The 16,948-nt window shown below is 46.1% G+C and overlaps 1 pseudogene; it reads right to left on the reverse strand.

The window, feature by feature from the left end:
* Positions 1 to 718: 718 nt before the first annotated feature.
* LOC132648661 (sentrin-specific protease 2-like) lies at positions 719 to 1,469 on the reverse strand (annotated as a pseudogene).
* Positions 1,470 to 16,948: the final 15,479 nt, after the last annotated feature.

Genomic DNA, 16,948 nt, shown 5'->3' on the forward strand with positions numbered 1-16,948 from the left:
TTATTTACATATATATATATAAATATATATATATATTTATTTTTTTGGAATAAACAGTTTAGTACAGTCCTCAGCAGGGTGAGGCTTCAAGGAGTCCCGGGTTTACAATGCACATCTAGCATTAGTTACTCCTCTTCCAGAGAATAAAATAGATGTCTTTACTTCCAGGCTGGGAAGTATCTTGAGATGCCTCCGGTGGGTTTCTTACTTCTCCTGGATTGCTCGGGTCCCGTGAACAGCAGCACACTGTGACGCTTCTGTAGTAGCACACAGTATTGGAAGGCAACCGGGGATTCACTCGGAGACAGGCAACTGGTGGCCCTCCTTTCAGAAATAACTAATGCAAACAAGCAGTTGAGAACGAAAGGCCGAAAAGCACTGGAAGCCGTCCACTGCCAGTTAGCTAAAACTTGTGAACAAGAACAGCGAAATTCAATCCAGCGTCGACCTCAGTCACAGATGAATCTTGACAGCTGCGTGCTTGTGAGCATGTGCTGTGCAGGCTGGACAGTTTCTAACTTTCGGTGAGCACACGTGTCTTCTGTTGTTGTTGTTTCTGTCCCGACAGGGTTTCTCTGTGCAGCCGTGGCTGTCCTAACCTCAGTCTTTACACTCAGAACTTGTTCAAGGCTCTTCCACACCCAGTACCTGCAGTCCTTAACCTCACCTGGGAAAGAGCTCGGAGCAGCTGCCTCGCAGTGGACGCCAGGGGGCGCTGCTACAGTAAGCGCTGGTGCAGGATCTCCCACACCATCTTCTTCCTGAACAGAGGCATGTGCTATGTGCTGCTGGGAGAAGCTGATGGGCTGGCCCCTGGAAATGTAATCTGCATATTTACAGGCAAACATGCCGCAGTCGCCCCCGTTCAGCTGCTGAGGAATCTCCTCTGCCGACATGCTGTGTTGCTTCCACTCCGCAGGGCTCATGTCGCTGTTCCTTCTCGCTTTGCTCTCCTCCCGCAGATAGCAGAAAAGCAGCTCAAGGATGCCGGGTCTCTTCTGTCCCACGGAGTCCAGGTAGACAATACTCTTCTCTCTTAGGTCTATGACCACCAGGCTCCAGTGCATGCCCAGGTGAACTGGGACCAGGATAAGTTCCTTGGCAAAGATGTTTACTGCCCGGGTCCATCTTCTGACTGACCTGTAGCCACCAGACTTTAACTTGGTGTAAAAGAAGGTATTAAATGCGTGAAGTGCCGGGTAGCCTTGACTTTGATTTCTTTCCATGAGAAGATTCATGTAAAAATTGATGACTTTGTCGTTGAGTCACTGGGTGTTCCTTAGGGTCCACAGGTCTCCTCGAGTCATTTGCAGTTTGAAGGCACAGCTCAAGATCTCATCTTTTGACCCAGGGCCTAGCGCACTGCCGATTTCTTTCTCCATGTCCACTGTGACATCAGGACCACGGTCCAGCCCTCTGCCCTTCTCTTGGTCTTCAAGAGCCTTTTTCTTGACCTCAGGTGTTGACATTTTGCTTTTGGGCATGCCATTGCTGACACTGTCTGTGCAGATTTGAGGTGTTTCCCATTCATGATTCTGCCCTTCAGCACAACCTTTGATAGTTCGAGGTGTCCATGGTGCTTGTGTGAGTGCTGTGAGGGCCAGAGCTCACGGGGATGTCAGCTTGGAGGAGTTCCAACAGCCCTGGGCACTTTTCATTGTGGTGTTTCTCAACTTCTTCCTCCCTGTTGCTGTGGGGGGGCTTGAGACCCTGGCATTCACCCACAGACTCCTCAGTCACAGCCTCTTCCGAGGGGCCTTTGGTACACTCTGGGGCCATTAGCTGTAATGGACCCTTTTCCTAGGGTGACCATATTCGGCTCTTGTCAGGTTCTTCATCCCTAAGCTTTGTTTCATGCTGTTCCTGTTTCAGCTTCTTCCAGGACTGGACTGGCTCTTCGGAGCACACATCCTCCTTTTCCTCTTCTTGGCATTTCCGCTTCTGGCCTTTCTCTGGCTGTCCAGGGCTCATTCTTTTACCCTGCTTGCAAGGCTGCCTTATAGAGGGACTACTTGGATCGTCTTTGCTCACATGTTGGCTGCAGGCCTTGACACAGCTTTCCGATGTCCAAGTCAAAGTGCAGGTCAGCTGGGCGTACTGTGGGAGTTCTTGGGTTGTCCTCTTGATGGCTGAAGGGTCCCTTAGTCTACTGGGAGATGTCTTATCCACACCAGACATGGTGGTTCAAGGTCAGAAACCACAGGGGAAGAGCAGAGGTTTCTTTTGGCGCTGGGGTCAGTTAGGCCAGGAAGACAGAAGGAGGTGGCAATGTCAAAGAATACTTCTCACATAGCTGATCTTCTCTAATCTTGTCTTTCAGGCAGCATTTCCTCAGTCCCCCTATAGAAAGGTCTGTGGAGTTCCCACTCTGCGTTTTGTTTTTTCCCTACTGAGGGAGAAGGAACCCTCTAGGGCACAAGGAGCCTCTGTAGAACCTGAAATTGTGGAAATCACAATGAGTGTCAGAGACTTTCAGCAAAAGACAGCAGTCAACACATGTTAGAAGCAAGACTACTGTGTGCCTCCCTCCACTGTCACCAAGGCTCTGGAAGGCCAGTTTCCACAAGCTGGTTATGATGTGGTTTTATGCACCAGGGCAACATTCATTGGTGAATGGAGGCCCTGCCCACCATCTACCAGGTCTAGGGTCTTAAAGCTTGTTTTCATTCCTGGAATTCCTGTTGGAACTCCTGCTGGCTGAAGCAAACCCAAGATCAGTAAGAACTCAGAGGAGCAGGAGTTCAGCACATATAATGAATAAATAAATGTAAAAAACCCCAAGTGCTGGGATTAAAAGCTGCAGCACCACTGCTTGGCTGGAGAGATCTTTTTAGGATGACTCAGCAGATATGGCTCCATGGTAAAGAGTGTTGATTTACTAGAAGACCACACTTTGATTCCTAGCCCTGTCTTTGCAGTTTACAATCAGCTATAACTCCAGTGCCAGGGGAGCTGACACTCTCTTCTGGCTTTAAGCAGGAAACACACACACACACACACACACACACACACACATATACACACACTGCTCTTACATATGTGAAAGTAAAACACTCATACACATTAAAAATAAATCTTACAAAAATAAAAGCTAGGATTTGTACTTAGCCAATTTCTCTTTTTTTCCCCAGAAAAACAGTGTACCAGAGAACTAAGTAAAAATCTTTGCTAAAATGTACAAAACAAAATTAGAAAAAAATGTAATAAATGAAAAGATAGTTATCCCTTGTAAAAGCTTTTAGAAATAGTTGGAGAAGCTTCTATGTCCTTAAACCTTGAAAGACAGAGACCAAACCATGTGTTTAAACCTGCTTGTAGCTGCTTTTCTCACTCCCAAAAATCTAGATACATAACCATATCTCCATAAAACTCATATAACATGTGATTGAACAGTGGCGAAGCTTTGTAGATTATATTTGATTTGATCGTTGCCAAACAGAAGGGAGGAACAATGAGATTGCTCAGCCCGGTTAGCTGCTCACTGGCAACTCTGACCAGTTCAGGGCAATTCCTGAGTCACACAAGATAAAAAGACAGAACCCAGTCACCCAAATTATTCTCCGACCTCCACATGTGCTGTGGCCAGCAGTTGCCGCACCCCCAACACAAATAAATGACCGAACTGCAATAAACTCTGCAAGGTGAGCAAAGAGAGCGACTTTTATCCTAGTGGATCACTGTGGAATGGCTGTGCGTCTCACCCTGCAAATTCATGACACGGCCACCAGAGGGCAGAGAGAAACCACAGAGAAGAGCGTGACTCTCATCTCTTTCCTACCTTCCTCTCTGACCCAAAGGAGCTTCTCAGAGTAGAGAACCACAGGGGCAGAACCAAAGCATCTGGACAACTGGGCTCCCCTTGTTTACAAGGCTGGCAGGCTTAGTCAGGGATCTCGAGAGTAACAGAACACACACACACACACACACACACACACACACGATAGATAGATAGATAGATAGATAGATAGACAGACAGACAGACAGATAGATGAGTTTAGATAGATGACTTACAGGCTGAAGTCCAGCTATTCCAGAGATGGCTGCCTATGAATGGAAGGTCCAAAAGTCCAGTAGTTTTTCAGTCCATGAGTGTGGATGTCTCAGCTGGTCTTCAGTAAAGGCCAGAATTCTACACAAGTAGACCGCAAGGACAGTGAAGGAATGGACTTCTTCTCAGGGAGGCAGTAACAGGCAAATAGCAAAAGCTCCCTAGTTCCAGCACCTTTTATACAGGCTTCTAGCGGAAGGTGTTGCCTGGATTAGAGGCTCGGCTTCCCTCTTCAAAGATGAGGATTAAAATTAAGCAAGGAATCCCTCACAGGTGTGCCTTTTCATCTTGGGTTTTACATAATACCAGATAACCTGGAATCCAGTTCACAGTCAAGAATGGCCGTCACAGCTGCCTTTCCAAACCCCAATTCATGTTCTGGACACAGTTTGACATTTTTGACATTAACCTTGTGTTCTTTCTTTCTGTAGCTTCTGGTGTGTGTTTGTCTGTGTTCACGTGAGTACGTGTGTGCATATGTGTGTGTCTGCCTGTGTGCAGGCTCTGTCAAAGAAGTCAGCATGTGTGGGCTGAGTTGTGGGGCAGCAGAGCTGGGCTGGAGTGGAGTGGAGCTCACTTGGTGGAACTCTTGGCCCAGCAAATAAGAACCCTGGGTTTGCTTCCCACACCACACACAACTGCATGTGATGGGGCATGCCACTTCTCCTAGCGCTCTGGAAGCAGAGGCAGGAGAACCACAAGTTCAAGGTCATCTTAAGCAACGTGGGGATTTCACAGTCAGCCTTGGATACAAAGTGCCCTGAATGATAAAATACAGGATATAGGAAGGGAGGTTTTAGATCAGCAATTACTGAGCGTATGCCGTGCATAAACAAATGCCACTGTTTAATCCCTACCACCTTCAAGATCCCCGCAGTTTGTTCAGTCTACAAAGCTGGCTGTCTAAGCTGGTCCTCAGTATATGTTGAAAACCCAAAGAAGTAGGCTGTAATGCCAGTGAAGAAATGCTTCAGCAACAAGATGGATGAACTTGCCAGAGAAAGGGAGGGTGAGCAGACAAAAGGCAAAGACTCCCTTCTTCCAGGATCTTTTATGCAGGCTTCCACTGGAAGGTGTGGCCCTAATTTAGGGTGGGTCATCTGAACCCAAAGGATCCCTCTCAAATGACCCAGTCCAGGAAAATCCCGTCTGAAGGGGGCCAGCTTCATGAAGGGCACACCGATTAAATGCCCAGTACAGAACAGCCTTCCGGAAGCTCCTCACAAAAGCAACATTTTATGGACTTAGCAGGTTATATTTGGGATTATGCATACTGATATACATATTTGCAATGCCATAACAATTAATGAAAGGAGAGGAGGCCATGGATCTGAAGCAGAGTAGGGATGGGAAATCCCAGGGTGTGGAGGGAGGAAAGGGAAAGGAGAAATGTAATTATAGTATAATTTTGAAAATCTTTTTAGAAAGTTAAAAAAAAGAAAAAGAAAAAGAAGATTCTAAAATAAAAAAATAAAGAAAAGAAAAGAAAAGAAAAGAAAAGAAAAGAAAAGAAAAGAAAAGAAAAGAAAAGAAAATTCCTGACAGATGTGCCCAGGGGCTTGAGTTTTAGTTGATTCCAGATGTGATCAAGTTGACAACCCACGATTACTCATCATACATGACATGCACACAATGGAAGAATTTTCATATGAAGAAAAATCATGGATGAACATGGATAAGGTATGTCAAGTGAAATAAACCTCATAAATGTGGTATTATCTCACCTCTGTGAGATAATATAATCTGAAAATCTCTGGTTCATGGAAGAGAAGAATACAGTGATGGTTTCCCAAGTCTGGGATGCGAGCAAAAGGAGGGGAAGACAGACCTCAGACATGGGTTATCAGAAGTACTCATCTTGCGTGCGTGAACCTGCTTCCCAGTGGCAAGGAATTACAGGTCCACAGGAAACAGCAGACAGCAGGAAAGAAGAGTCAATCCGGGTGCAGGAAGATGTGTGCTGAAATTACATCCTCGTTATGTCTGATTTACAGAATCTTTAGCCTCCAGATTCCATTATAAGAATATTAGGGCAATATTGGTGTCATCTTGTGGGGTTCTTGTGAGAATGTGTGCAAAATGCTCACTTTTATCGATTAATTCCCAACTTGGAAATGTTAAGCCACAAACACTCAACATGTCATATTGATTGCTGAGTGAACACAGTGGTAGTTAATGTTGTCAACTTGTGGGGGTCCAGAGGCATCCGGAGACAAACCTGTAGGCACGCCTGTGAAGGATTACCTACATGGGAAATCCCACCTTAACCTTGTTTGGGGCTCTATTCCATAGGCTGCGATCCTGGACTGAATAAAAAGCTAAGCAAAACTGACTATGAGCATTTAATTCTCTCAAGATCGAACAAAATACCCCAGGTTCCCCCTGAAATCCCTTCCCCAGGATGGACTGGAATTCATAATAAAACCTGTTATCTCTTGTACTCTTTCTCACGGGATACCTTATCACAACTTCCAGGTAAGTTTGCATTACAGAGACCCTGGTGAAATCAAGCGTGGGTAAGGCATTGTCTCTCATTTTTAAAATGTTTCCTGTTAAAGTCTGTTGAAGCTGAGTGTGGTGGTCGAGGAGAGGAGGCACCATGAGTTTGAGGGCAGCTGAGCCACACAGCATCTCTCTCAACAGGAACAGTAAGAGGCACAGATTATAGCAATGATCAAATGCAGTTGGTGTGTAGAAACTGCTTGGCTGCTGTGGCTGAGGCTGTAGGCCAATGCTTCCTGCGGCACCTATGCTGGTCTCAATCCCCAGGAGGAAGCATTCCTCCTTTCTTAGCCTCTAGATACTTCAACTATAGGCCCGAGGTGGTTTGAATTTGTCCCCATAGGCTCTGCTGTTTGAGTATTTAGGCCTCTTTCTGTTTTTCTCTCGGTTGCTGTCTAAGTATGGAAGCCCTCACTGCTGCTCCACCCCCATGCCTGCCTGCCACCCTGTGTGACACCGTGGTGGCCATGGACTCACCCTCCGAACCTGTGAGCAAGCCCCCTTGGAAAGGCTTTCTTTTGTAAGCTGCCTTGGTCATGGTGTCTCTTTACAGCAACAGAAGAGTGACTAAGACAAGGCCTAAGCTAGAGGCCCTTCTGTTAAGCAATTTTAAATAATCATCTCAATAAGAGTTTATTCCATTTCAGGGATCTAAGAACTAACACATTTTAAAGATGAGGAAACTGAGGCCTAGGCAGGTAGTGATTTTTTTTTTAATATACTATTTAGCAGCAGAGCTAGGATTCACCACTGAGCCCTCTGTACCTCCGACTCCGTTCTAGGCTCAGGCAACAATTCCTCTTTAGTAGTTCAGTCTCTTCTCTCACATTGCTTTTCTCAGGTAGAAATATGGAATAAACCCCAACAGCACCATGGGTGATAGGAATCCCAGGTCCAGGCTAGAGAGATGGCTCAGAGTTTAAGAGCACTGGCTGCTTTTCTAAAATTATTGAGTTCAATTCCCAGCAATCACATGGTGGCTCACAACTATCTATCATGAGATATGGTGCCCTCTTCTGGCCCCCTGGCACACATGCAGGCAGAAAACTGTATACATAATAAATAAATAAATAAATAAATAAATAAACAAATAAATCTTTTTAAAAGATGGGGTATTCACATTACCTTAAAAAAAAAAAACACAAAATGAAGAATTCCAGTTCCACTTAAACGAATCCCACTTAAATGTAACTTTGATTGTGACCCCCTCAGGCTGCCTGTGTCAGCTCTTGCTCTCCCCAGGCTGACCCATCCTTTCTCTGCCAGTTATCATTACAGGACACCAATCGCTTCATGGCATTTCTCTGCTTAAAAGACTCCAAGTGCTTTGCCTGGCACAGGAGGGCTCCCTTGCACTGGGCATTCTGGATCTTCTCTGGACACCGGCTCCTTCGTCAGATCCTTGTGCCTTCAAGGCAGCCCAGAACTGAGTTTCAGACCCCCAGGGCTCAGTGGTGAGTCCTAACCCCCCCACTTCCTAGCATCAAAAAAATCACAGTCTAACCTCATGTGCAGTACACAGAAAAACAAGTCCTTTGGGGCTGGAGCTCAGCTGTCAGAGAGCTTCGCTAGAATGCCCTAAACCCTGGGTTTATTCCCCAGAACTACAGAAAACCAGATGTGGAGGCATCTGCCTATAATCTCACCATTTAGTGGGTAAAAACAGAGGCATCAGGACTTCAAGGTCATTCTTTCCTACTTTGCAAATTTGGGGCCATCGTGGCCTCATGAGATCTTGTCTCAATAAACAAGTTCAAGGTCAGCCTGGTCTACATGAGACCTGATGTCCAAAATAAAAGAGCCTTACTCTTACATCCTATTCTGATATAGAACAGAATATCGCTAAAAATTAAATTGAGCCAATTAGCAAGTTAAAAAATGCCAGCTTAGTGCACCTGCATATGTTTAAAAAATGTGAAGTATTTTTTGTCTTCTATCATACCTAAACTTTGATTGGATCTCTGGGAAAGTTACTTGCAGTGACAGAGGGTAAAATTTGTCTTTTCTTTGGAATGCATTTTCCTCTCTCATAGATGGCCAAGTACTTACTATTCAGCCTTTAAATGCATGAACTGGGGCTGCAGAGTGATGGGTTGGAGCTGGGGTAGAGAGAGGGAGGAGGGGTAGTGGTGGCTCAGGGATAGTCTTACATGTATGAGGCCTTGGTTATTTCCCCACCACTGCAAAGTAACAATCAATTGTTGAAGAGCTGTTTTTCTATAACACCTTATTCCCCAACCTGCCTCACGCACAGTCTGCTTTTCCTCCCGTCCATCTCCCCAAGTCCTGAACTTGGATGACACTATTATTCCCACAGTCTGCAACTCTTTATTTATGCAATACACGGTTAAGATACTTCAGGACAGCTGCCTAACGCCGACTACCCGTTATTGGCTTGTGTTTGTTCACCGGCTAAGGGAGCAGTCTAAAAGTCTCTCCGACCCTTAGATCTTGCAGTGAAAACATTTTGGCATGAGACACGCCTTTGCTATATATCACTCAGCATTTGATAAACTGGTTGAGAGGAGCCAGAAATGGTCCTAAAGGGTAAACACAGCTGGATGAAAGCCAGCAACACCTAAGTGTGACTGATGCCAAGTTTACCACTCTTTCCCTGTCATCCTAGTACCTGAGCTACATCTGGGATCTAGAGGGCGATGGTGCTCAGGCAGTTTTCCTCCCTGCCTCAACTGGACAGCTTCGCCCTCTTGTGCTTTTTCACAGGCAGTTCCTTCACAGTCCAATGTTCAGTTGCCTCCTGGGGTCTAGCATCTTGGATTCTTTAAGGGCGACACCCAACTCTGGACTTCCTCCCCTGGTAAAAACTGTCGAGGGCCCACAGAGAAGGCATTAAGAAAGTCTGTCTTTAGGTTCAGAGGAGTCTCCGGGCGCAGACCACACAGTGCAGAGCCCAGGAGGAGCAAGGCTCAGCGGGCTCCGCCCAGGGTGGTCTCCGCTGGTGCATGGGCCCCACTCGGGTTGGCCACAAGGGGCCTCCATCTTCCAGGACGAGCTCGGAGCTGGGACGGGGGCGAGGGCGGGGAAAGGGTCGGCCCGGAGCGCGGTCCCCTGGGGCGACAGGGCCCCACATCGCCAAAGTGCCCGGGGCCCGGGCAGCGGCGTCCTTCCTCCAGGCGCCATGAGCACAGGGTGAGCCCGCGCTGAGGGCTGGACAGGGCTGCCAGGCGGGGGCGCGGCTCCGGGTGTGCGGCTCCGGGTGCGCGTGTGGCCGCGGCCCCCAGGGGGCAGCAGATGCTGGTGGGCATCAGAGACCGAGCCCAGGCGCCGGGCGACCAAGGCAGCAGAGGACCCTCGCGGCCCCGGCTCCACAGATGCTTTCCCCGCCGGCGCTGAATCTGGCGCATCCGAGGCGCATCGCCGCCGTCGCCCTTCGAGCCCCGCCGATTGGACTCGCGCAGGGATGGCCATCCTTTATGCCTGCCGGGCTTTGGCAGCGGCGGCGGTGTCCCAGCCCCGGGGCTCCGGCAGGAAGGGAGGAGGCGGCGGCGGCCGGCGGGGCGCGACCCCCCCGAGGGTCTCAACAATGGTGCGCGGCGCTGGCGCGGTCCCCGCGTCCACCCCGCAGCCGTAGAGGAAGCGGCCAGGAGCCGCCCCCACCCCGGACCCCCAGCCATCCGCTCGCCCGAGTTGGCACAGCCGGCCTCGCAGGCTGGGTCTCCTGCTCGCCAGGACCTGCAAACCAAGACCCAACAGACACCTCCCTGCTCTTAGCTTGCTTTTGTCTGCTGTTTTGTTTGTTTGTTTTTCACATCAAAGAAAAAAAATGATACAAATATCTTCCAATATTTTGCCCATTTTTTCCACCAGGCATTGGTTTTCTTGTACTGAGACTACATTTTGCATTGTTCGTGTATATGACTCGCTAACATTTTCTTTCAATCTGCTGCTGTAGATATTTTTTTCAGAGATTTTGCTTTTGGAGTCATATATGGAAACTTATCATCAATCCTCAACGTAAGGGAGATCATTTTCTATGGTTTCTTTTAAACACTTTATAATAATTTTATGTTTAATCTACAGTCCTCTTCAAGGTAACTTTTCATAGGCTGCAAAAAGTGTAACTATTTTGCTCATGGATATCTAATTATTCGAACATCATTTCTTGAAAAAATTTACCTTTTCTTTATTGTTTTTGCACCAGTGTCAAAAACCAACTAACTGTTCACTTGCACATCGACATTAAGATGTTCTGTTGAATGCTTGGGCTCACTGACCACACAGTGCCTTGGTCGCTGTGGCTTTATTCTGTCTGGAGTACTGTACCTCCTCCATATCGAGCAGCATTGTGGAGACACTCGCGGGGGTCGCGCCCCGCCGGCCGCCGCCGCCTCCTCCCTTCTGCAGGAGCCCCGAGGCTGGGACGCCGCCGCCGCTGCCGACGCCCGGCAGGCCGAAGGGATGGCCGTACCCCCGCGAGTCTGATCGGCGGGGCTCGAAGGGCGGCGGCGGCGACGCGCCTCGGACGCGCTCGGTTCAGCGCCGGCGGGGAACGCGTCTCCAGAGCCGGCGCCGCAAGGGTCCTCTGCTGCCTTGGTCGCCTGGCGCCTGTGCTCTGTCTCCGCCGCCCACCGGCCGCTGCTGCCTCCTGGCGGCCGCGGCCACACGCGCACCCGGAGCCGCGCCCCCGCCAGCGGCCGCCCAGCCCTAGGCGCGCCATCAGCCCTGCGCTAGCGGCGCCTGGAGGACGGCCGCGGCTGCCCCGGCCCCCGTCACTTCGGCGAGGCGAGGCCCTGTCGCCCGAGGGGACCGCACTCCGGGCCGACCCTTTCCCTGCCCTCTCCCCGGTCCCAGCTCTGAGCTCGTCCTGGAAGATGGAGGCCCCTTGTGGCCAACCAGTGTGGGCGCACCAGCGGTACCGCCCTGGGCGGAGCACGCTGAGCCTTGCTCCTCCTGGGCTCCAAGTGGTGGTCTTTGCCCGAAGACTCCTCTGTTTTACTTGTCTCCACCAACAAGTGGCATGAGGGCACTGTTTTTGTTTTGTTTTCACTGTTATTAAGAGTAAGATGGTTTCTGGCATTTGGCAGTTGTTTGGTAACTCAGAGTAAATGAATTTAATACAATTACGTTAACAGTAATTGTATTAAATTCATTGTAATTAGTGATATCCATCTAGAAGGCAATTTCTGTCACAATTAAAAAATAAATTTCTAGATCTGGAAGCATATGTTTTAGGCATCCATTCCCTGGCCACTCAGCTTTATACTCCATGTGTTTATTTAATAGCAAAAGAAATTATTGCAAAATGACTTCCATTACTCCATCAATACTTGCTTCTGATTATAATGGGAAAGACTGGAGAAAAGCCAGTTTCCTCAGTTTTAGTTACTGCTGTACCTTTAGACAGGAGGCTGGAATAAGCAGTTACCACTGTTTCTCTAGAAACCTATTTGTACACAAGGTGACATTCGCATTGGAGAGCAACAGGAAGGAACCATGCAAACATTGAGCTTACTGCTCTCTTGCAGAAACCCAACAAAGTTTATCACCTCCATCTTGTTTGAAAATGTTCATCAGTGCTTGTCTTGATGAGTTTTCATAGACAGTTCCTAAAAAATTACATATATAGGGCGTCTCATCATGCAGCATCAACCAGCTGGCTTCAACCACAGGAAACTTTCTGTGTCTATAAAAGCAAGTAATGAATTACTATATGGCAGGATGCCCCACAGCTTCGCTTGTTAAGCCATGTGTTAAAGACAATGGTTTCTAAGCACACTGTACACCACAGACATAAAGAGTCCTATTTGTCCACTAAAAAGAAAATATACTGTTATAATCATGAACTCTGAAAAGTTAATTTCAAAAAAATTCCAAAAATAAAACAATGAATAAAACCTGTGTTGGTATAACATTCTTTTGAAATGTATACACCTTACCCTTGTTCATTCGAATGCTGATTATTTCTTCCTCCCCCCCCCCCCCGCGCCCAACTGTTTGGTTTGAATCCGGATATTGCCTTGTAATACTTATTTTAAGCATCCTGTCTCAACTGTGTGCAAACAGGCCAAAATAAAGAAATTAGACACAATGTTGAGCTGGGTGGAGCCAGAGGACAGGAAAGAGGGGAGGAGCCAGAGGGCAGTGGGAGGAGAGAAGAGCTAGGAGAGAGAGCTGGAGGAGAGATCTTGGAACTACGTGGAGATGGACTGGATCTAATATTTCACAAAAAGCAAGTATAACGTGGGAAATCTAAATGTTAGGAAACCATGAGGGCTTGGAGGTTTAGGATGGAGTAGCTATTGCCCAGCACTGTGATCTAGGTTAACTAAATAAACCCAGTCTCTGTGTGGTGATTTGGTTATACAGCTGTTAGGACTAACAGCAGTTTACTAGAAGATATATCAATCACTGCTTACAACAAACCTGTTATTATACAGAGGAGGCTCATTCCATGAGCACTAGTTTGCATATAAATATGTGCCTGTAGTCTATGCTGTACACAAGATTATTATGGCATTTTGGGTCAAATAACTTTTTGTTTGAAAGAGTGCCATAGACTGCACCATGTTTAATAACATTCCTGGGCTCTACCCCCTTGACACCAGTTGTTATAATTCCCCCTCTTCAGTTGAGACAACCAAAAGGTTTCCAGATGCTACCCAATGTCTCCTCATCGGGAACAGGGTGAGGCTGGCAACACCAGAATGACTATGCTTCTGTCTTCTATTAGGTGAGTAGGTGATGTCATACAATGTGGAAAAATTATAAATATTTCTACATATACAGGCTCTTTTCAATAAATAGATTTTTCTGAATGTTGGGTGTACTTACAAAGTTTTTGAAATTTTAAGGCTGGTCCCAGCCTAAACCTGTTCACCTGGAATGTTGTCCATGTAGAGGTGGGAATACCTGTCCCTGGCATTTCTCTAGTGACATCTGTACAGCTAAAGCAGTCTGAATCTACAAATGGTGGTAACCAGTGACATAATAACGAATGTCGGATTTAATTCTATCAGTGAGATGATTCATTTCCTCAACAAATATCTGAGTACCTACGGGGTATAAGCATTATTTTAAAATTTACTTTTTTTAAATTTATGTGTATATTAGTATATTTGTGTGCCTGCTTTTCTCCATGTGTAGCCAAGTGCCCACAGAGTTCAGAACAGGGATTCAGAGCCTTGGAACTGTAATCACACATGGCTATGAGACACAGCATGTGGGTGCTTAGAACTGAATCTGAGTTTCCTATATGAGCAGTAATTGTTCTTACCTGCTGAGCCACCTCTATAGCCCATTTCTACAGAACTATTTTAAATCATGGAAGAAAACTCCTGACCTCAGAATGTTTATATACTACTGAGAGCCTATCTCTTACTATTAAAAATCTATCCACAGAAAGTTTAAAAAATGTTTTCCGTTTTTTTTTAAACTGGAGGATGATTATATATTGAGGACCCTAAATATCATTTAATTAACCTCTGGTTTTACAGTGGAGATTAACATCAAGTCAGCCAATCACAAACCCAAGGGAAGTCTATACAGTATATAAAAATATTGCCACAACAGTATTGGTTTTCACTAGAATTATGGCTTTGTCTTTGTTCATTCTCTACTAAACATCTCTTCAGGACACTACTAAGCTTAAAATTTTATCCTATATCCATTTTTAGAACAAACAAGTACTCTTCAGTTCTCCTCAGAAGATGGTAAAATACAACAAAGCAGTTACTATTGCCACTTAGGCTCGAGGCCACTCTTTTTGATGGTAGGAAAGATAGGCCTGCCTCATCACCAGTGAGCTTACTGCCATTTAAAATACCATCTTCCCTGTTCTGTTCAGGGAAAACACCTGAGGGATGCCTCTTATCTTGTACTTATGTTGCTACACCTAAAGGCCACTGGAAAACATGTGCGCCATTAATCCAAGGGCTGTCTTATGTTATGAAAAGCAGGTCCACAAAGCCTCCATTTCTTTTGAGGAACTGCATTATCCAGTCATTGTCACAGTATTCATTTCCAAGCAAGACAACAGCCAGATGCCGCAGTTTCTGGGTTTGCATTAAATTCTGTGCATACAGTAACCACTGGGTGGCATGGGAGATCTTTGCTTTTTCTCTTCCATTTAACACAAGGACCACATTGTCCACGTCTATGGAGAAGTACCCTGGAACCACACCCGGGCCAGTGATGAAGCTGTCAAAAACAACACACCACAAGCAAGAGATAAACAAAACTGAACAAAGGAAATTTCAATCGTTTTATATAAAATCTAGAATAAGATTTAATTAATATTCTTGTTGGAAGTGCAATTTGTATAATGCAAGTTCTTCTGAGCAAGTGGGACAGAATAATAGAATGCTTTGGATGTAGAAATTCAGCTAGTATATGAGAGTGGACTCTCATTTCTTCACTGAATGCAAGGCATTAAGATACAATGTAAAGGAATGCATCAAGCTTCAGGAGATTCTGAACATAATTAAAAGGATTTGTGTGCATGCGTGCCACAGCGTGCTTGTGACAGCCAGAGGACAACTTCGAGGTGTTGGTTCTCTCCTTCCACCATGCAGACCTTGGGGTTGAATTCAGGTTGTCTGAGTTAAGGGCAAGCACTTTTACCCGGCAACTCATCTTACCAGCCCTTAAAGGATAATTTTATGTAAATATGAAAGTACATAAATGTGGAGAGCGGAGACTCAGACGCCACTAGATGGAGTTGACATTCCACCCTCAAAACTGTAAACAGCCTCCAGTACACATGCGCGAATCGCGTAAGCATGCTAAGCATGCTGGGCTTATTTGCTCATTTGGTAGTTGATCTTAAGACCAGACCTACCTTACAATTACAAATAGAAGGAAAAGGTTTTACTGGTATTTTGGACACAGAGGCTGATAAAAGCTTTATTTCTTCCACCTGGTGGCCTAAGGTGTGGCCTGTTACACAATCATCCCACTCCTTACAAGGGTTGGGATATGAGGCCAGCCCTGCAGTTAGTTCACGCTCTTTGAGGTGGCAAGCACCGGAAGGTCAAACAGGAAGTTTCATACCATATGTTCTTCCTCTCCCTGTCAATCTCTGGGAAAGATATTTTGCAGGATTTAGGATTAACATTGACCAATGACTACTCTCAACAGGCAATTGATATAACAAGAAGGATGAGTTATAAGGAAGGAAAAGGCCTTGGTAAACAGAAACAAGGGAGATTGCACCGGATTTCACAGGAAAATAATACAGGAAAACAAGGCCTGGGTTTTCATTAACTGCCATTGAGGGTTCCATGCCCATATCTTGGCTCACAGAGGAAGCCGTATGGGTTCCTCAATGGCCGCTTTCCTCTAAAAAGCTAGAAGCCGTTACAAGGCTGGTTAAAGAACAGGTACAGCTTGGTCATTTGGAACCATCTACTTCCCCCTGGAATACACCCATTTTTGTTATAAAAAAGAAATCAGGAAAGTGGAGGCTTCTCCATGACCTGAGGGCTATTAATGCACAGATGCGATTATTTGGAACAGTGCAATGAGGCTTGCCTCTGCTTTCAGCCCTGCCTAAGCAATGGAGAATTATAATAATAGACATCAAGGATTGTTTTTTCTCTATTTCATTGTGCCCACGAGACAGACAGAGATTTGCCTTTACCCTACCTGCTGTTAATCATCATGAGCCAGACCAAAGATATCAGTGGACAGTCCTACCTCAAGGCATGGCTAATAGCCCAATCCATGTGTCAATTGTATGTGCAGATGGCTCTTGAACCAGTTAGACAGCAATTTCCTTCCTTGTTGCTGATTCATTATATGGATGATATTCTCTTGTGCCATGAGGAGTTAGCCATCTTACAAGATGCGTATCCTTTGTTGCAAAAAACCCTGCAACAATGGGGATTGCATATTGCCACTGAAAAGGTCCAAATTTCAAAAGTGGGTTCCTTTCTAGGGACTGTTATTTATCTGGAACAAATAGTCGCTCAACTCGCACTTCGTGGGTTAAAAACAGCCATTACATACTTTGGGAAGGAGCCAAAGTCTTTAATAGTGCCTTATACGGCTCACCAAGTTCAGGTATTAACTGCTACCTCTGATACTTGGGCGGTGCTAGTTACCTCCTTTAGTGGTTCAATTGATAATCATTACCCAAGACATCCTATTTTGCAATTTGCTTTAACTCAGGAGGTAGTCTTCCCGCATGTAACGTCCCAAAAACCACTTCTCAAAAATTTAGACAGCCAATACTTCTCAAAAATTTAGACAGTTTTGTCATCTGATGGAAATAACCCATCTAACCGGTCTCCCATATAACCCTCAAAGTCAGGGTATTATTAAACGTGCTCACCGCACCCTAAAATCCTACTTAATAAAACAAAAGGGAGGAGTCCAGGAGGCTCTGCCCTCAGTGCCACGAGTGACCGTTTCCTTGGCACTCTTCACACTCAATTTTTT

Source organism: Meriones unguiculatus, chromosome 17 (assembly GCF_030254825.1).
Source record: "Meriones unguiculatus strain TT.TT164.6M chromosome 17, Bangor_MerUng_6.1, whole genome shotgun sequence".
NCBI lineage: Eukaryota > Metazoa > Chordata > Mammalia > Rodentia > Muridae > Meriones > Meriones unguiculatus.